This window comes from Lynx rufus, unplaced genomic scaffold (assembly GCF_022079265.1).
Source record: "Lynx rufus isolate CCGP_SWC_20201006 ecotype Redwood Valley unplaced genomic scaffold, mLynRuf1.p SCAF_4, whole genome shotgun sequence".
NCBI lineage: Eukaryota > Metazoa > Chordata > Mammalia > Carnivora > Felidae > Lynx > Lynx rufus.
This window is the reverse complement of record NW_025814856.1, coordinates 66,895,436-66,916,715: the sequence shown is the minus strand read 5'-3', so window position 1 is coordinate 66,916,715 and position 21,280 is coordinate 66,895,436.

Genomic DNA, 21,280 nt, shown 5'->3' with positions numbered 1-21,280 from the left:
TCCCTGGGGTGTTTTGGTGTCTCAGACAGTCAAGCCTCTGACTCTTGATTTTGGCTTAGGTCATGGTATCCGGTTCATGAGATTGAACCCCATGTTGGGCTCTGTGCTGACAACAGAGCTAGCTTGGGATTCTCTCCCCCTTTCTCTGCACCTCCCCCACACATGTACACACAGGGTCTCTTTCTCTCTTTCTCCCTCTCTCTCTCTCTCTCAATAAATAAACATTAAAAAAAGGCTTCACATAAGACTTACCCTCCTGGAAATTTTTTTAGGTACCCAAAACAGTATTGTTAAATGTGGGCTGCTGTACAAATCTCTAGGATTGATTCATCTCATATAACTGAAATTTTGTGCACATTAGCTGTTACATCTCCCTTTTCACTCCTCCCTCAGCCCTTGGCACTCACCATTCTACTCCCTGTTTCTGTGAGTGTGACTATTTTAGATTCCACAGGTAAGTAAGATATGCAGTATTTTTTCTTCCCATGTCTGGCTTATTTCACTCAGCATAATGTCCTCCAGGCTTCTCTATGTTGTCGCAAAGGTCAAATTCTCCTTATTTAAGCTGAGGTAATATTCCATGATGTATGCATACCACATTTTCTTTTTTTTTCTTTTTTTATGTGTATTTGTTTATTTTTAGAGAGAGGTTGAGAGAGAGGGAGAGGGTGGGACAGAGAGAGGAGAGAGAGTATCCCAATCAGGCTCCATGCTGTCAGCACAGAGTCCCATGAGGGGGCTTGATTTCATGAAATGGGAGATCGTGACCTAAGCTGAAGTTGGATGCTCAACTGACCAAGCCACCTAGGTAAACCCAATGTACCACATTTTCTTTATCCGTTTGCCCATACTAAACATTTAGATTGTTTCCATGTCTTAACCACTCAAAAGAATGCTACAATGAATATGGGAATGCACCTCTTTCAGATCCTGATTTCAGGTACTTTGGACATGTACCCAGAAGTGAGATTGTGGGATCCTACGGTAGCTCTATTTTTAGGTTTTTTTTTTTTTTCAGTAACATTCATGCTATTTTTCTTAATGGCTGCACCAATTTACATTTTCAATTATGTAGAGTTTTTAATGCAGAAGAGATTGCATGTGCTAGACCACAGGCATCAGGAGTTGGGCAGGAAATGTGGTAGTTAGTAGCAGAAGTACTAGGTCACAGAGGACAGTGGATAAAACATGATTCCTTTTTTATATATTTTAAGTATACCTGTATTTGAATTTCTGGTAAAAATGATGTCCAAAAAGAATATCTTCTTTTTTAACTCATGGATATTTGGGAAAATTTGAAGAATCAAATTTAAGTTCATGTAGGTACCCCAGGCAAAGAAAGCTAAAATATAAATATTCTCATTCTTTTAATATGAATTCTTCATATCATGACGATAAACCATTGTTATTATTATTTTTCTATATTTTTAATGTTTATTTATTTTTGAGAAAGAGAGAGAGCCAGAGCACCAATGGGGAAAGGGCAGAGAAAGGGGGAGACCCAGAATCCAAAGTAGGCTCCAGGCTCTGAGATGTCAGCCCAGAGCCCATCACGGGACTCGAACCCACAAAACATGTGATCATGACCTGAGCTGGAGTCGGATGCTCACCCGACTGAGCCACCCAGGCACGCCTCATTGTTATTTTTATCCACCATAGCATTAATTAGAAAAGTAGGAAGTGATCCAATGGCGACTAAAAATGTATTTTTTTCTTTATGGATAAAGAGAGTAAAAAGGGAATTTCAAAAAATAGAAAAATAAAGAGGTTGTTATGACTTGAATTTCTTTCAAATTTTCATTTTATGACAACCCATTTATAGAGTCATGACATTTGCTTATTATTGTTTTAATTTTTTGAACATTTAGTGTTCGGTTAATGTATTCCTGTATTTATCTGAAGAAGTGGAATCATGTTTTATATACATTGGATGTACTATATATAGCAACAAATTTTTACTAACTATATTTACTTTTACAAAGGAGTTTGGCTGCCATGTTGGCTCTCTCTGTTAGATTACACCCCTTTCCTTTGGTTATTTTTGAAAGTTTATTTTTATTGTCACTTAAAACATAAAAAAATATAATTTTAGTATAAAATATATAAAGATTTGATAAATCTTGTTTTTATGGTAAAATACGGAGATATGTCACTGGCAGCAGCTTAATTACTTATACATATGACCTGAAATGATACATGCTTCATAAATGTATACAGCGCGGGCTGTTTTCAGTACTTGAAAACATCAAAAAATTCAAGACATCAGTAAAAGTGCTTACTGTATCATGACAAATAGGTATGTCACATCATGTCATAACCTTAAAGGGTTGATGGCTACAAAGAAATATATCATTTATGTCCCTGTTCTATTAGACTTGACATTTGGGAAGTGGCAAATATATCTTTCATGTGAAAACTATGATGGCAAAGATTTTCCATCATAAAACAAGTGTGAGGTTGACATTGTTATTTCTTTTGAGGGGACCAAAGTCATCTATTCATCTGGATCCAGCACCTGTGAAGGCACAAAGGTGAAAGACCCCCCCCCAACCATGGACAAATGGCTGGGCTATGATTTCCTACTTAATTGCATGGCACAAATTGGGGATGGGTGTCACTGTAGCTTAGGAAGTGTAACTGTGAAAGGAATGTTAATTAATACACAAGTAAAGCAATTACTTCTCATGAAGAAGATTCTAGAAGAAAATCAAATAAACCTTGGAACCACTTTCAAGGGGTCACCAGATGCTGAGAGAGACATTTGAAGGAGCATGGACATTCAGGACTTCTGCAGCAACCTGCCTCTCTTCTCTGAGCTCACAATTTCCTATTCTGACTCATCTCTGAGTATTTGGTACCTACCATCCAAGTCCTATACATTATTGAGACTTTCAATCAGACCTCTTCTTCTATTGGGCCCTCAATCATACAGGTCACCAAACTGAAAGGACAAGCAAGGGTATGAAAAGCCAAGAAGCAATGAGGCCAGCCACAGAAAGTGCCAGCCAGAGCTGGATCAAATCACAACTTGGCAATTGTGATTCGAACCCTTGTGCTCCAGTAAAAGTTATGCTGCTTTTGACAAGCCTGATACACCACACCGGGCCAAGAGTTTTGTCAAACATTTATTTTTAATGTGAGGATTCACTTGTTTTATAGCTCCAAATTTCCTACATTCACCTTGTAGGTAAATTGTACATAGTAAATGTATCAGATACAAAATAAAATCTACATGAAATCCCACCACCGTGAAAACCCAGCTCAATAATTTTGGCATGTTTATGTAAATACACAGGATTTGCCTTCACCTTCAGAGCTCAATATGCGGGAATACATATTATGATTTTGGAGGCAAGTTCAAGTTTCGCGTGAGCTCCTCAATATGAACTTCTCAGTAGTGAAAGTGAGTAATTTTCTTCAAGTTAACTTAGTCATTTCCCGATTAAATCTTAGTCTTGACTGATACCCAGTCAGTGTTTCAGGATTCCTTTCTGCTCTTTCTTCCTTCTCCTGTCCTTCAGTCCTGCTGTCTTCGAGGGAGGCTCATACACATTTGTATTGTAGGAGAAGCCACAGGGTTGAAGGCTCACACGCCTGAATTCTAGAACCTACATGTGCTGTCCATGCGTGGGTCTCTTGCAAAGCCATACCTCCTGCCAGAGTGGCTCCCAGAATCAGAACAGAGGATGAGACACAGCTCAGCAGGAGTGAGAAAGCGGGTAGATGAGCAAGACACATGTGGCTCTCTGCTTAGACTGATGGGCTGGGATGGTGTTTGTGCTTCTTGGACAGAAAACACTGTGGGCCAAAGATGGGTCTCTAATGAGCGTCCAACTTAAGACCTCATGGATGCTTGAGGGGCTCCTAAACTCTGTCCTATGCATGCGGCTTCTCTTGGTTCTCTTCTCCCTTCCTCTGCTCCACACATTTGCCCCTCATGCGACCGATCTAAACATGGCACATGTTCTTGGGTTGCTTCCAGACTGCCTACGTTTACTCTCCACCAATCCCCTTAACACACCTTGTAATTTGCACGCACACCATTTGCTTTTGTTTGTCTCTAATGCCAAAGTTGAACTTTCACAGCAAGTTCAGGAAACATGTACGATGCTCAGCGTCTGAGTCCAACGTGTCTCAAATATTTTTCGTCTGTTTTCAGAAAATTGCCTGCAATCTTCTTCTGAGTCACAATTTATGGTAAAAAAAAAAATTGAAAATTTTGACAGCTTCATCAATCTCCTCCATAGACCACAGGAAAAAAAAATACTGTCTTTACAGATGCTGAGACAATGTAGAAGCTCAGGGGAAGATTCTGCCAACTGGAGGAGATTCACAATTAAAATGTTTCTCATTTTGAAATATGTAAATATTTTGACCCAAAGACTTTCATGGATGTTTTCAATTTGTCCCTTTCCAGAGAACCTTTCTTTTACAAACACCATTAACAATAAAAGTTGTCACATATGTCACCACTTTGTTCTTTGGGAATATTTCCCAAATTTAGGTTTTGTAAAATCACGGATCCTCACAATTTCATTCTACTCGTCTACAGAATATGAATCATCCCATTAAACCTCGGCATTCTCTCACAAGACTGCAGATTAGGCATTTCAACTTTGTGCTAGAGACTAGGAACTCTCATACAACTCCTGAGCTATGGTCACTTACTTTGTTCTGTTCATTCCTGGCTTTCTTTGACGCAAATTGGGTCTTCCTTTCTACTGGACTTGTTTTCAGTGTTAACACTTTTCCAAAGCTGAAAATATATGGGATTTCCGTCATCATACAGGCTTATGACTGTTTTCCAACAGGATTTACACAGCATGCGACCAAATTCTAGAGGATTCCTTTCTAAATAGAGTTTAATGCAATGGTAGGCACTTAGGTTGACTTTTAAGAGTTTTGTGAAAGTCACAAACATTTCTAAATGATTTGTTGATAGGCAGCAAAGAAAGGAAGGGTATCCTGCCATGCTGATACAGACATACACACATATACAGACAGACAGATATTCTGTTATTTATCTATCGTCTATGTGATTTCTTATATACATCTTGTAGTTGTGTAGTTAAGCTACAATAAATGTTAGTGTATGTGTGTACATGTATGTGTGTGTGCATGTGTATAAATATTTGCAACAATCATAGATTTTACTTTTTAATATTTTTAACGTTTATTTATTTATTTTTGAGAGAGAGACAGAGAGAGAGAACAAGCAGGGGAGGGGCAAAGAGACAGGGAGAGACAGAATCCCAAGCAGGCGCCAATATCTGCACCGAGCCAGATATGGGGCTTGATATCACGACAATGAAATCATGACCTGAGACACAATTAAGGGTAGGACATTTAACCAACTGAGCCACCCAGGCGTCCCAATCATAAAGTTTATTTTTATCAGTACGATAATGTAGATGGTTTGGATGTAATATGAATTGTATTTTTAGAACAACCAATTCAAGTGTATTTCTGCTTCAGAAGTTTCTTAATATAATAAGAGTACTGTTTATCTCTGATGCTATGAACCACCAAAATCTCGATTAGGATTCGAACGGCACTAATTTAAAATAAAAAAAATACTGAGCTTTTTATCTGATTTTACAATACAGCCTACAATAATATTATTTCACATGTGACGGAATAAACAACAAAAAGCTTTCTCTTGTTTCCATAAATTGCCTGAAAAAAATTAAAACCCTTATTAGAATTAATTGATTCTCGGGCGCCTGGGTGGCTCAGTTGGTTAAGCGGCCGACTTCGGCTCAGGTCATGATCTTGCAGTCCGTGAGTTCAAGCCCCTTGTCGGGCTCTGTGCTGACAGCTCAGAGCCTGGAGCCTGTTTCAGATTCTCTGTCTCACTCTCTCTGACCCTCCCCCGTTCATGCTTTGTCTCTCTCTGTCTCAAAAATAAATAAAACGTTAAAAAAATTAAAAAAAAAGAATTAATTGATTCTCTATTCGAATCAACTGATGACACCGATATAAAAGTTATTATTTAAGCCTTTACCCTTTTTTTCCCCCCTCAAATTGGAGCCTATGATAACAGACTCCTTTCAGCTCTTTTGTACACACAAGAAAACTTACAATGAAAACCAGCAAGATTAATCTAGAAGAAGATCGTACAGGTCAGGGCACAGCGGGCCACTTACCACGTGACTGGTGGAGGTAGCCACGTCACATTAAGGGCCACGTCTTGCCTCTGCTCTTGCCTGAACACACTTTGTTTTATCCGGAAGAGCCCTTGCGTGCTGTTCTTAAAGACGCACGTTAACTCTGTTGGGTCTGGAAAGAAGCGGAGAAGAAAAGAAGGGTCATCACTGGCCATTTTTCAGACTTAATCTGGCATTCAAAAGATCACTCTGCTTGCTGGTCACAAGCAGACACCACACACCAATCAACCGGACTGGGGGAGAAGCTGAATTTGACAAGTCATTATAATGATACTTTATTTAAATCACTAAAAATCCCGGGGCACCTGGGTGGCTCAGCCGATGAAGGATCCAACCCTTGATTTTGGCTCAGGTCATGATCCCGGGGTCGTGGGATCAAGCCCCGTGTTAGGCTCCATGCTCAGAGTGGAGATGCTTAGGATTCTCTCTCTCTCTCTCTCTCTCTCTCTCTCTCTCTCACCACTTGTGCTCCCCTGTCTCTCTGTCAAAAATAGATAAATATTGTTTATTAATTGGATTAAGCGTTGGATGCTTAACCGACTGAACCACCCAGGCGCCCCTAACCAAAATTTAAAAACATAATTCACAGTATGATAAATATCTGCACAATGAAATGTCTCCATATTTACTTCTAGAAAAATGTCAGCCACCATCTCTTTGCCACACCCCCTTCAATCTCTATATTCCCTTCTGCAGGAAAGCAGAAAATGGGATATTGGTATCTATAGACTGCCGTCTTTGTTACGGCTTCTAGCCTCGCTGAACTACATTGTGGGTACTTTTCCTTCTTAGGTCTATGGTCACGCCCACTGGTTTTTTTCTTGAAATGTATGGATACTGTTGTTTAAGAAGTTCACTTAGAATATCTTGTCAATTTTCACATTCCCATTTTACACATTTTATTTAGTGATTTTTCAATTCTTCCTGGACATTTCTTTACCTTCTCTTATTCCTTATGGCTTTCATTTTCTCTTTTATTTCCGGAATGATATTAAGTACATATATATATATATTTTTTTTAATTTTTGATCTCATAATTCCAAACTCTGTGGTCATTGCAAAAACCTGTTTTGTGATGTGGTGACCCTTACTACCTTCTTTATAATCCTGTGATTTGCATTGTGACTTCATGGATGCTTTTTACGTGAGAAGAGTTTGAAGAATTGCTCCTGCCAATGACATTTGGAAAGCAGTATTTTGAAACTGTCTTATGTTCAATTATTGAGTAAGTTTGTTTGGGTTTTGTTTGTTTATTGTGTGAGACCATGCAAGCCTTGTGAATTTAAGCTCCAAACATACCAGAGGCATGATGTGTGAAGTGGTTTTCTACAGTTTTCCATCCACCAAGAGCCAATGCCAAATGGCCGTTTCTTTCTTGCCTCTTTGTGGGTTTACGACTATTGCTACCACGATCATTGCTATTTGTATTATTAATATTTATATTTCAACTCTCAGCAAAGGCAAGGCTCACTCCAAGATGGCAGCTTTATGTGGGATCCTAGGTACAGTATCCACTCATGTGCCTTCAAACTAAACTGACCATAAATCACATTTACCTTTGCTGTTCCAGATTCCAGCAGGTTTAACACTTGTTCTGGGTTATTTATTTATTTATTTATTTTTATTTGAGAGAGAGAGAGTGCATGCCCGTGAGCTGGGGAGAGGGGTAGAGAGAGAGAGAGAGACAGAGAGAGAGAGGGAGAGAATCTTTTTTTTTCATAAAACTTTTTAAATGTTTATTTATTTTGAAGGGTGTCTGGGGGGCTCAGTTGGTTAAGCATCTGAATTTGACTCAGGTCATGATCTCACAGTTTGTGAGTTCCAGCCCCATGTCGGGCTCTGCACTGACAGCACTGAGTCTGCTTAGGATTCTCTCTCCACCTCTCCCCAACTTGTGCTCTCTCTCTCTCTCTCTCTCTCTCTCTCTCTTAAGTTTTTTAAATAAACTTAAAAAATGTTTAAGTGTGAAAAAAAATAAAACAAAATACAATTTGGTATAGTTGTAGAGATAGACAAATAGACCATAGAAACATAATACAAAGTTCAGAAACAGATTCAATTGTGCATGTCTAGAAACTGGATATATGACATGGCTTTTCAGATCTGTAAGGAAAGGACAGAACACTCCAGAATGATGTGACAGTTATCCACTGACTCATGGATAAGTCACACAGATCCTGTTCTAACAATTATTTAACTCTGTTGAGGAAAAAAAAAATCTGAACCCATGGCTAGCAAAGTATCTAAAAATATAATGATTTCTGGGGGCACCTGGGTGGCTCAGCTGGTCAAGCGTCCACTTCGGCTCTGGTCAAGATTTCACAGTTCATGAGTTCAAGCCCCACATCGGGCTCTGTGCTGTCATCTCAGAACCTGGAGCCTGCTTCAGATTCTGTGTCTCCCCCTCTCTCTCTCTCTCTCTGCCTTTCCCCCGCTTGCACTCTGTCTCTGTCTCTCTCAAAAATAAATAAAAAATTAAAAATAAAAATAAATAAAAATACAATGAATTCTGGTGAATAAAAGCAACGATGACAATCATACTATACATAATCATAGTATAATAATTGTACTATTTTAAAGGATAATATAAGGTACATGGTGCAAATGCCATTTCAGGTAAGATTTCAAGGTTGAAGAGGCCTAGAAACTGAGGCTGGGTATGTAGCCCCAGGAAGAGGGCCCAACATGCCCAGAACTTTAATTGGGAAAAGCATAACATATACCTGGATCAGAAAAGATTCACCTTTTTTTAAAAGTTGTGTCTATTTGATAAAATATGAAAATGTAATGATTCATTTGCATTTCTTTGATTTCTAGTACTTTTCATATGCTTATGAGTGATTCACATGTCTTAATACTGAGATGTCTCTTTAGAACCCTGCTTATTTTCCAACACTTAAAATAGAAGACAAATTATATATATATGTGTATATATATTTATATATAATGTTTATTTATTTTTGAGAGAGAGAGTAGGGGAGGGGCAGAGAGAGAGGGAGAGAGAGAATCCCAGGCAGGCTCTGCACTGTCAGTGCAGAGCTCAATGCAGGGCTTGAACTCACGAATCATGAGATCATGACCTGAGCCAAAATCAAGAATCAGACACTTAACTGACTGAGCCCTCTGGACGCCCCTAAAATGAAAGACAACTTTTAACATAATTGTCAAATAGAAGGAGAAAGGGACTTTCTTGAGAGTTTGGGGTTGATCACTAAAAACTTCAGGACGCTGTGCTGGCATCCCTCGTATCTCCAAAAGTGAAGAATCAGGAAGAGAAGAAAGGTCCCTGAAACTCACGCAAGGCACAGCAGGTGGTCACCAACGTAGAAAAACAAATCAGCTTGAAATGCCAGTTAGTCATGTGAGAGTCAGAAAGGGCAGTGTCGAATAAGGCTCAAGTCTTAGTTTTAACAATGTTTTACCCATTCCTGTCTTCCTATTATCCTGAACTTGCTTGTTTGGGTGACATGGGGGCATTCTCAAAAAGAAGCTTCTGTGTTGGATAATCAAAGTTGAATTCCCCTGTCATCTCCGTCCTTGTGTCCTCTGCCATTTCAGTGCCCCCACGCACACCTGTTCCTGGGGGCTGTGATCAAGCGTTCTGTTTTGCTCTTTGGGACAGCCCCATGGTTAGCGGTTGGAAAACCATGTTTGTGCGGCCCTCAGCAGGGCTTGGCAAAGAAAATGTTCTAAAGATATTTATAGCATATGAATCAACACAGCACTAACTGAAATAAGTCATATATTTCTCAGTAAAAACTGAACTGAGGAAGAGATTTTATGTATATACAAAATGATATATATGTATGCACGTATGTGTGTATGTGTATATCTATATATACCTATAGAGAGGGAGAGAAAAAAAAGAGAGACAGTCATGTTTAAGGTAGGTAATATATATAAATACATGAATCTCACATATAATCCCCCAGCCAAAAGGAGCAGTTGGAATAGTGAAAGCGGAGACTTATCTCCATATCTGATGTGGCCTCAATGAGACCTGTTATGCTAGTATTTGTACATTACCTCATTAACTTGTTATGTGTTAGACGTAATGTTGTGGGGAAGACAGGGTAAAACCTTGCTTTGCGAGCATAATTAATTCCGGAAACATGCTTGTAATCCAAAGCACTCGTATATCAAAGCGAACTTCAAGAACTATTGGCTCAGTTGTGACCATGTGACATTCGGCATCACGTGCGACTTGCATTGCAAGATGTGGCTTGTTCTTCCAGTTAAAACTTATTAAAAATGTTTGCTCATCTTGCAAAACACTCACAGAACAAGTGACTTACAGTCCAAGGTTTTACTGTATCTTGAATCGTCTTGAGGTTGTTTTCTATGTATATGATATGAACATGACGACTTATTCCCAAGGTTATCATAAAATTTTTAAATGGGACAAAAAGGCAACCTACTGAATGGGAGAAGATATTTGCAAATGTTATATCTGATAAAGGGTTAATAGCCAATATAACATCTAATGTAAGGAAATTATACAACTCAATTGCCTATATTAAATTCTAATGCCCAATGTGATGATATTTGGAGGTGAGCGTGTGGAAGTGATTAAGGCACGATGGAGCCTTCATGATAGGATTAGACGCCCCCCCAGCCTTCTGCCACTGAGGACACAGCAGGAAGAAGGTGTCTATGAGCCAGGAAGCAGGCCCTCCGCAGACATTAAAGACTCCAGAATTGTGAGAAGTAAATCTCAATTGTAGGCCGAAACAGACTCGGATACAATCCCAGATGTGCCAGAACAAATCATAAATCTAGACTAGGATTCCTACTTTTCAAAGTTTCTAATCTTTAGTACTGTAGATAGATGTGAAAATGTAAATGTTTGCACTTTTATACACACATTTATAGTTTCTTAGGTTGGCCTGAATTTGTTTTTGTTACCGTATGTTGTCATCGTGGGAACAATTTTGAGTAATCGTACGCAAAACCTCTACCGGTCGCAAAAGATCACCAGCCACGGTATTAAAGAAAACACAAGTATTTATCGAGTGCCTTTAGGAAAGATCTTGTTATAACACGAAGTCGATTGGGGTGGACATCGTTATGATCACCCAGAAGAACTGACAAATCAGAGGTTCCCGTAGAATATAAATCCATGTTGGAATCAGTAGGGAATATGAGTGCCTTCCATGGGATCATCCAACTCATTTTTTCTGATTCAGGATCCCAGGCTAAATTCGCTTTTAAATAATTCAGCCTTTAAAAAATCGTATGTACAAATGGAACACTGCCAAACCAGTTCTCAATCATGCCATTCACTCTTGCTGTCCTTGGTTGGCTGAGAAAAACAGAAGGGGGGGGTGGGCGGGGGTGGGCACAAACATTTCAAAATGGAATTGTAAAAATTAGTTTGCCATCATTATTTGAATAATTAGATCTCCTCCTGCTGAACATTGGTCGATGGAAAAATGTGGCCTCCATCACTCCTAGGTAAATTAGTGCACACTCTTTTTTAAGGAAATAGGACAAAGTCGCTGCACGAGCAGAGAAATCAATTATGTCATCCCGGTGACGGGAGAGCTTCCTGGCTCAATGCTCTTCACCAGCATGAATGAGGTGGACTGCATCCCTTCCGGCAGCATGACCCTCCCCTTCAGGCCCAGCCCCAAATTCTGCAAATTTGGCTACATACTTGCTAGAAGTCATTCCTTCGCCCAGGAGCACCTAGTCAATTGTCCGTTTATCTGGGGCACTGCCACAAGGCTTAGGTGTGAACACATCTGCTCCCCAACACTGTAGGACTCAGGGGTGCAGAAGCAGAATGAAGGGCAGTGGCGCAGACACCCTGGGGATCCATCTTAACAAGCTTCAGGACCAGTCACCGTTTCTGATCTTTTACTTCTCAGTGCAATGCTCCTGAAGGGAATATTACACCATCAGCTGTATGCACTCTAATGTACTCATTAAAAAGATTCCCTTTGGTTGGTATTTGCAGCTTTTAATACTTTGCCTCTGTAAATGGCTGCAGACAAACAAGTTTTACCTCATTACTCTGTTAATGGACTAGAAGACTCATCAATTAAGACATGAAGCCATTCCTTGTTCATAATTTCAGGTCGTACCCGGAAGCACTTGGAAATACCGAGGTCTGCCAATCAAACCATTTCCTAATGGTAAAGCGTAAATCATGTATTTTGTCACACTCTGAAGATCCTATTTGCCAAATCAGCAAAGTGTTGCCATATTAATCCAAGTTAGCTTATCTAGCCTTTTATTGGACATAATCTGATCACCGATTATTAGCTCTATCAATCCCCCAATACCAATCTCCAAACACACTGCTTTCCCTCTGGCCTTTCTTTTATCTATATAACTATCTTCATTTCATGGAAGCATGCCATTCTTTGAAAATATTTAATCACTTACCCAGTCTTTACCATATAAAAGCACTTCTTGAAAATAGCTGCCCTGAGACAAAGAACTCCTGAAACACAAAATTTATGACTTTGTATCTTGAGAAAAATGTAGGTGACCTAGCTGCTTATTGAAGGCAGTATCTGCCTGTATGGATTATTTCAAACAACTAAATATATTTCCAAGATAGCCAGAATTTATAACTGCCAATCTTTGATTGTAGGCTAAATGCAGAAAGCCTTAGTAGTCATTGATTGTTCTAATATACTGTTCAAATGATTAAAAATGGGGAGCAATAATTGGAGCCTCTTGTAAAACCTTGTCTTTTTCTAAAGGGTCAGAGAATGTGTTACTTTCATGCCCTATGCAAATGTATTCACATTTGTAAGTAAGAAATTAATTCCAGAGATACCTTCTTAATAGCATGTGGAATACTCCTTGTTGCACAATCTGTAATTGTTTTCTCTGTTAGCAGATCAGAAATAATCTACACTTCAATGGGATGAATATATACCATGAGTTAGCAAAATATGGTTTATAGCAGTGATCAGTAGGAGGACGGCAGGACATTTAATACAGTGCCTCAAAGCATCAACTACAAAGCAGTTACCAATTTTGCAACTTGCAGGGAGAGATGATATACTCAGGTACCAGGTGAAATAAACCTGACCCAGGAAAATAATAAAAGAGAGACAAAGCACATATGTCAAGGAAGCAGTTCTTGCAAATATCTAAGGCCACTGGATAAGAGGGATCCACACTGTTGATATGTAACCCGCATCATCCTCCCCAAATGCCAGGGAATATTATGGTGAGACTATAACCCTGACTCCCTTAGGAGGACACTTAGTGAAGTTATAGCTTTTAAAGTTTAACAGAAAACATAGTCACTGTGTGCCACACGGTGATGTAAGTGCTTGAAGAATTTACTCTGTAGGAGAGTTTTTATTCTTTGACTTAATTTACCAAGCCATGAAAATTAGAAATGGGGTGTCCCTGCCATCTTAGATTCCGGTTTCTGTAGCATCCACCAGGTGACATTCGCGGCTGCAAGAAGATCAAACTGTCTTGATGACCATCCCTAAAAGGACTTAGGACTTGCTCCGGTTACAATATATCATCTGCAAGATAAGCACCGCCCTCTTCGCCCAGGGAAAAATTATATTCCTCCTTCTTTGGCATAGTTTCCTATCACTTTTTTTTTTTTGAGGTTTAGGGAGGAGTGTTGACAGTTTCTTACTTGGTTACTGTCCTCAAAAAACAATCTTTCCATGTGGAAGGACCTCATCCCTGCTGACACCCTTATTTCCTTACTGAAACACAAAGCATTCTCCTAACTTTCAAAAACAGTATCCACTGACTACATATGTGTTACTTGTTTATAAATAGTACTGTATCAAACTGTTGATGAATTCTCTTTTTTATATATGTTTTTGAATGTATTTATTTTGATTGAGATAGAGAGTGTGTGTGTGTGTGTGTGTGTGTGTGTGTGTGTGAGTGGGGGAGGACCAGAGAGAGAGGGAGAGAGAGAGTCCCAAGCAGGCTCCACAATGTCAGCACAGAGCCAGACACAGGGCTTGGTCTTACGAACCACTGAGATCCTGACCCCAGCCAAAATCAAGATTTGGACGCTTAGCCGACTGAGCTACCCAGGTGCCCCAATGAATTCTTCTCTTCTATACATCTGGAAAATCATATTATAAAGCCATATTGAATGAGTGCTGTGACTTTGACAAGGAGGGTTATGCTGATAATAACATACAACTCCTTAAATTTATGAAGGCAGCTTTCATGAACCGCCCATTTGGAATCCCCACCTTGTTTCAAAGTTTTGCATGTGTGAAAATGTCAGCCTCAGCCAACAATAAAAAAATGCCAGTGTCTCATTCATTCATTCATTCATTTCATGTTCACAGATACCTACTGTAAAATGAGCATCCTGTTCTGGCAAAATATGTGGGCAGAATATGAAAATGCCTTGCTGCCAGGAATTTACAATCGCATAGGGAATAGGATGCCCAGTAGGTCATATTGTTTGTGTGGATACTTTGGGCCCAGCACAGTCTTCAACATTTTGCAAGTTGCTAGCTCATTGGGTTCTCTCAACCACAGTATGAGATGAGTACCGTTTCATCACTGGCTTCCAGTCAAGGAAGCAGATATAGTTAGGGAGTGATGAGGTGTGGCTTTGCGTCTAGACAGCCTGATTCCTGAGCCTGACAGCTGGCCAGCTGCTCTCTAGTATCTGCTCTTTGGAAAAACATTGCAGGGGCTCTGGGTGACTCAGTCCATTAAGCGTCCGACTTCGGTTCAGGTCATGATCTCACAGATTTGAGGGTTCAAGCCCCACATCGGGCTCTGCATGGAGAGCTTGGACCCTGCTTCAGATCCTGTGTCTCCCTCTCTCTCTCTCTCTGCACCTCCCCTGCTTGTGTTTCTCTCTCTCTCAAAAATACATTTAAAAAAATAAGCATTAAAAAATACTGAAAAAAAAGAAAAGAAAAACATTGCTTATGGATACGCAGCCTTAGTCACCTACCTGTAGGATTGTACTTGGCATCTAGTCATGTGGCTTTACCTGCTGATGTGTATTAGGTGGGGGATGGACCATGTTTCATTCGGCCTTTGGAGGTTTTAATAGCACCTAAGGGCTGAGAAGTATGAGCAGAGAGAAGTACTGAAAATGTAAGCCTATTTGTTGTATAAACAGAGTTATGTGTGGTTGATGTTTTTTATTGCAATATGAGGGCAAAACTTCACGCAGAAAGTTAGCAAGATGTGTGATATTGCTAATAAGAGGTGCAACATGAGTACCACTCAAGCCTTAAGCTCAGAATTCCTAGGCAATATTGTCTAGAGAATAAGAGAGACCAGTTATATTGTCTTGATGTCTACTATGAATGACTAGCCAATCTGAAAGACAACAGAAGATGAAATTTTTTTTTTAAATAAAGCATCACCAGTCAGCCAAGGTGAAGGGACTGGACATACATTCTCTTTCCCTAACAAATCTTTGTTGGCAGGGATTGCTACCGAATTATAACTTTTTTTTTTTAAACCGTGCTCTTAACTCAATTTTCTTTTATGCAGTGCAGTGCATTTCCATAATTCAGAGAGGCATCTGAGGGTTGAAGAAACATAAGTTCCTTTTTCCCATCATCATGCCCTAGCGCAGTATATATGCCTTCACATTCCATAGTAAATTTCAAGCCATCCAAAACCTTTTTGGAGACCACAAAGCTACCATTGCGTCAATATATTCTTTTATGATACTCTGGGATCAATATCAAGCCAAGGGTAATAAAAAGCCCAGAAAGGAATTAGTGTTGTGTAGGCATATCTTTTAAAACAGAATCTCTCACAATAAGGATGTAGTCCCAGGTGGGTGACAGAGGAAACCCCAGGGGGGCATGTGGGTAGAAAGTTCAACACATGGAAAGTCAATTTGGAAGTTAATTCTCCATGGACCCAATGTCTTGCTTACACTGGGCTTGGAAATGTAGCTTCCTGCGTAATCATTAATGACTACTCTTTTCTATAAGGTATCTGAACCAACACGTGAACACCTTCATAACTCACTGCTTATCTCAGACATCCACCTCGCTGGACCCCAAGCTGAACGGGAGTACGAGTTTGTCCAAAATGTATTTTGAAAAAACAAAATGGAAGCTGTATTATTTCTCTCTTTCATTTTTTTACCGGGGCTGTTTTGCACAAGAAATCACAGATGCTTTCTGCTAGGCTGGGTGTAATTGTTTGGATGTCTGTCTCAGAGGCACCGCATCCATATTATCAAACTGAGAGCAGGCAGTTAGTTCACCCCTGTCGACTTACAGCTGCCAAGGGAACTAGGCAGTCAGAGCATATTTGCTAAACAATTTTACCTCCGTGAACTCTTAAGTCTCTGAATAGATAATCATGGTCTGTAACTTCTAATTTTGTAACAGAATTGATTAACACTCACTTTGGGTGCACCAAATTATAATCTTTATAGTATGCTTTGCTCAGCGTCTTACTTGCTATTTGCCAGATTGTCATGGGACCTCCAAGTTCCAGAGACTAATTGCATGGGAACGCTTAATATATGAATTACCTTGAGCGAATTTATCTGTATACGTCTCCGCTTAAAAGTGTAACTGAACAGAAACCTATTTCTCAATCTTGGAAAATGTGAAAATCCTCAATGCTTACAAGTAAGAAAATAGTGGGCTGCCTATTCGAGATGGAAACTCCTCACTAAAATGGCATCTGTTAATCACTCCTCATCGAATGACTATAAAAACAGCAAAAGGGAAAACGAGTTTGGCCTCAACACACAATGGAAAAGTAGCACCAACTGTTGAGTGCACAGCACAAAGATTTTTCTGTGGGTGATCAATGTTTGCAATATTTGCACACACCCAAAGGAAATAGACCACCTCTCTCGTTGACCAAAGCTTGATACTTTTTTTTTCCAATTTAGTGGGTCATTAATGCAATTATTTTAACGGATTCTGTGTAGAGAAGAGTTAACATAGCAGGATTGAGACCATTATCCTTACAAGGTCTTTTTTTCTCCATTTTTAAATTTTTTTAGTGTTCGTTTGTTTTTGGGAGAAAGGGTGGGGGGCAGAGAAAGGCAGAGACAGAGAATCCAAAGCAGACTCCAGGCTCTGAGCTGTCAGCACAGAGGTCAATGCTAGGCTTGAACTCACCAGCCGTAAGATCATGACCTGAGCCACAGTCAGATGCTTAACTGCCTGAGCAAACCAGGCGCCCCCCCTTACAAAGTCTTGATTGCCGGCAGGACCAACATGTGGAAGTTTGCATGGTATGCCTTTACCTACACTGACGTCGAATTTTCTCTAAATGATAAGAGTGGCTCACTGTATCTAAATTGTTTGTGCACAGAATATAGTTTATGCTGAATATCTGTGTTTCTTCTGGGCAGAAAGGCATCCTAAGCAAAGAAAGACAACATGAGCAGTCCCCAGAACCAGTCTTCGACGCTGAGTCACTCTCTAATGAACGTCCCTGGTAGACAAGGCTGCACACACATGGTCTGTTGCTGGGGACTGTGTGCATTCTCTGGGACTCCGCCGGGAGACAACTCCAGGAAACTTATTCCTGGTATACTCTGGGCTTCACCCATGCATGTTTTCCATTTGTTTATTTTCTCTTTGGCTGTAATACATCTGAGCTGTGAATACAAACCATGAAGAAAAAAGAAATACATGGCCATGTGAAAACATCTTTTGAAAGTTACTTTTGATGGCACTGCTTTTTATAGTGTTCACCATGTTTCATATGAAAAGTCATACACATTTTTTTTTATAATTTCATGTAAGAAAAAAAATGTTTCTCTCTTCAATGAGTTGGCATGCTTTTCCTAATTGGGCAATAACAGCTATTTACGCATTTGTGTTTCCCATTCATCTTTTTTTTTTAATTTTATTTTTTAATGTTTATTCACTTTTGAGAGACAGAGAGAGACAGAGCATGAGCGGAGAAGGGGCAGAGGGAGGGAGACGCAGAATCCGAAGCAGGCTCAGGGCTCTGAGCTGTCAGCACAGAGCCCGATGTGGGGCTCGAACTCACGGACCGTGAGATCATGACCTGAGCCGAAGTCGGACGCTCAACCGACTGAGCCACCCAGGCGCCCTGCCATTCATCTTTTTTAAATTGAGATATAATTGACATTGACTAAGTGTAAGGTCTGAAACACAATGATTTGTTATATTTATATTTTACAAAATGTTTCACAGAATTAGTTTGGTTAACATACATGGCCACACATAGTTACAATTATTTCTCGAGAGGAAAACTTTTAGGATCTACTCTCTTAGCAACTTTCAAATCTACCGTAACTATTGTCACAAGGCTGTACATTCCTTCCCGTGACTTATTTATCTTATAACTGAAGGTTTATCCTCTTGACCCCCTTCATGCATTTCTCCCCCACCCCCACTCCTACCCCCACCCCCACGCCCACCCCTCCCCACCTCTGGCAATTAGGAACCTGTTCTCTGTATCTATGAGTTCAGTAGTTGTTTTCTTTGGTTTGGTTGTTCTTGTTTTGTGTGTTTGTTTCTTAGATTCACATACAAGTGAGATCATACAGGGTTTGTCTTTGTCTGACTTATTTCACTTAATGTAATGCTCACAAGGTTCTCCAGATATATATATATTCATTTACACTCTATACACATTTTTAATCCATCCATCCATTAAGGAATGCTTACATTATTTCTGAGTCTTGGCTATTATAAATAATGCTGCAATAAATATGGATGCAGATATCTTTTTGTAGAATCATTTTATTTTATTTGGATAAATATCCAGGCGTGGAATTGCTGGGTCATGTGGTTATTTCTATTTTTTTTTTTTTTTGAGGAACCTCCAGACTGTTTTCCATAGTGGCCATAGTGGCTGCACCAATATCTCATTGTGGTTTTGATTTCTATTTTCCTGATGATTAGTTGAACATCTTTCTATGTGTCTGTTGGCCATTTGCATGTTTTCTTTGGAAAAATGCCTTTTCAGTTCCTCTGCCCAGTTTAGTTGGATTTTTTTCCATTGAGCTGTATGAGTGTGTGTGTGTGTGTGTGTGTATCATATATCTCACATATATCATATATTATACTAACCCTGTACCAGATATGTAATTTGAAAATATTTTCATTGATTCCATAGACATCTTTTTCATTTTGTGGATGGTTTCCCTACTGAACAGAAGCATTTAGTTTGATAGTCCTAAGTGTTTATTCTTTTCTTTTGTTGCCTTTGCTTTTGGTATCAAATCCAAAAATTCATTGCCAAGACCCATGTCAAGAAGCTTACCCCCTACGTTTTTTCCTAGGAATTGAGAATATTCAGGGTAGTCTATTTTGGATAATGAGCAGAACATATAATAGTTGGTGTGAAACTACCCACGGCAGAAACCATAAAAACTGGTTCAAACTAGCTCTTCAATTTATTTAGTTCGTTGACCTTGGTCTCAACCTGCCTAGATATCAAAAACCAACATATGACCATTTGAAACGCAGAAAGTCTGTGACCTTGTCTGGCTTCTTGCCAGGATCTCCTCTAGAACAGTCCAAGAAACACCAAAACAACCATTTGAAATGCATGTATAATTATGAATGTAAATGTTTTTAACTATTCACTCTGTGCCGGGCTTTGTTGTAAGTACTTGAGTGCGCTTCTGTTTCTACGCTAATAGTAAGGCATTCGTTTCTTACACCACCTTCCTAATATCTCGGGACAGATAGAAGTTATCAAGATGGATTTCAACTTCTTTAGTAATAATAGTACAAGTGCTCAAAGCACTTGCCAAAATATGCCAACTATTTATATGTTTTGATAGTATACTAGAAAAATCGGTAAAAAAAAAAAATAGGGACTTTTTCTTTCATAAAAGTGAATCCCTAATGCAGTGTAATGACCTTTATGTTTTTCCTCCCCCAGAAGCTCAAGTTTTATTCCAGACTTCTTGAATGATGAGTCACTGAGATTTTTTTTTTAATTAGAAAGCATCATCAGGCATCTTGTGATAAACACTACACATCATTAAACTCCTTTCCAGAGCATCTCCTGGGTAAAGTGGGCTTTACGATTGGAATATACTGTATGGCTGCACTAATGAAAAATATGTTCAAAGAAAAGAAAATGTTAGGAAATACTCCCAAGTATATAAAACATGACACATATCGGTCAAGAAAAGTAAGCATTTTATGAAAAATTTCCCATAATTTGAGTCAAGTTCTAAAATACATCATTCCCTATTTTGGGGGGTAAACTCCGTTCTGTTCACTATTCTGCCAACAGATGATTCTAATTTCAATGTTATGATTTCAGCATCTTCAGGCCAAGGCAAAGTTAGAAAATCAGAAGGAAGGAAATTAATTTTGTACAGCAGCCAGAACGTTTCCTCCTTCTCTTGCTTGCCTGGCCCTCCTTAGATGCCCGAGTATCAGCTCTTTGCTTCCTATCAAAGTAGCTCAAGGAAAACATGAACATTCATCCTAGGAAAGTGCAATGGCTCTGAGGGTCACCTCTGATAGGAGTGTTGCTAACTTAAAATGTTTTGGATAAAGTCCTGTTGCTCCCTGATCGGATTCTAGCCCCCAAATCAAGAGGAGGTGTGATTAGCTACCTCTAATGACCGGGTGCTTTGCATCTGTTTGGGGAGGTCCTCCACATTCCCTCAATGACCTTCAGGGATTATAAAGACCTTACGACTTATCAATTCCCACCTCTGCAGGCCACCTCCACACACAGAAGGCCACTTCATTTAAGGCATTTGCCCATGTTCATTGCAGAATGTAGACACTGAGTATCCCGCCCAAGGTCTTCTGGATTCTTGAACTTTGGACATTCAAGAACGGCGATTTAACCATGGGTTTAGGAACGTTAACCGAGTTAACATTGCACTCGTGTTCACACTTTGCTTTTAATGAGCCTTTTTTCTTTCTACAAGACTGATCATTATAATTATTTATGCCTCGATTAGTCAGAAAAAGCAAATAGCTCTTGTTCTGTTGGGCCACGTGCTCTAGTCAGCTTGCATCTCTAACACCCCCCCACACCTAGGGATGTTACAGAATCAAAGGTAGCTACATCCGGTATTCCCACGGTTTCCTGAAGCCCTGTTTACTTCTAAAGTTTGCTGTGAACTATTTTTCTCATGATTTCCTCCTCATATCAACATTGTGTGAAACGTCCACTCTTTGAGACACCACAGATTTAGACAC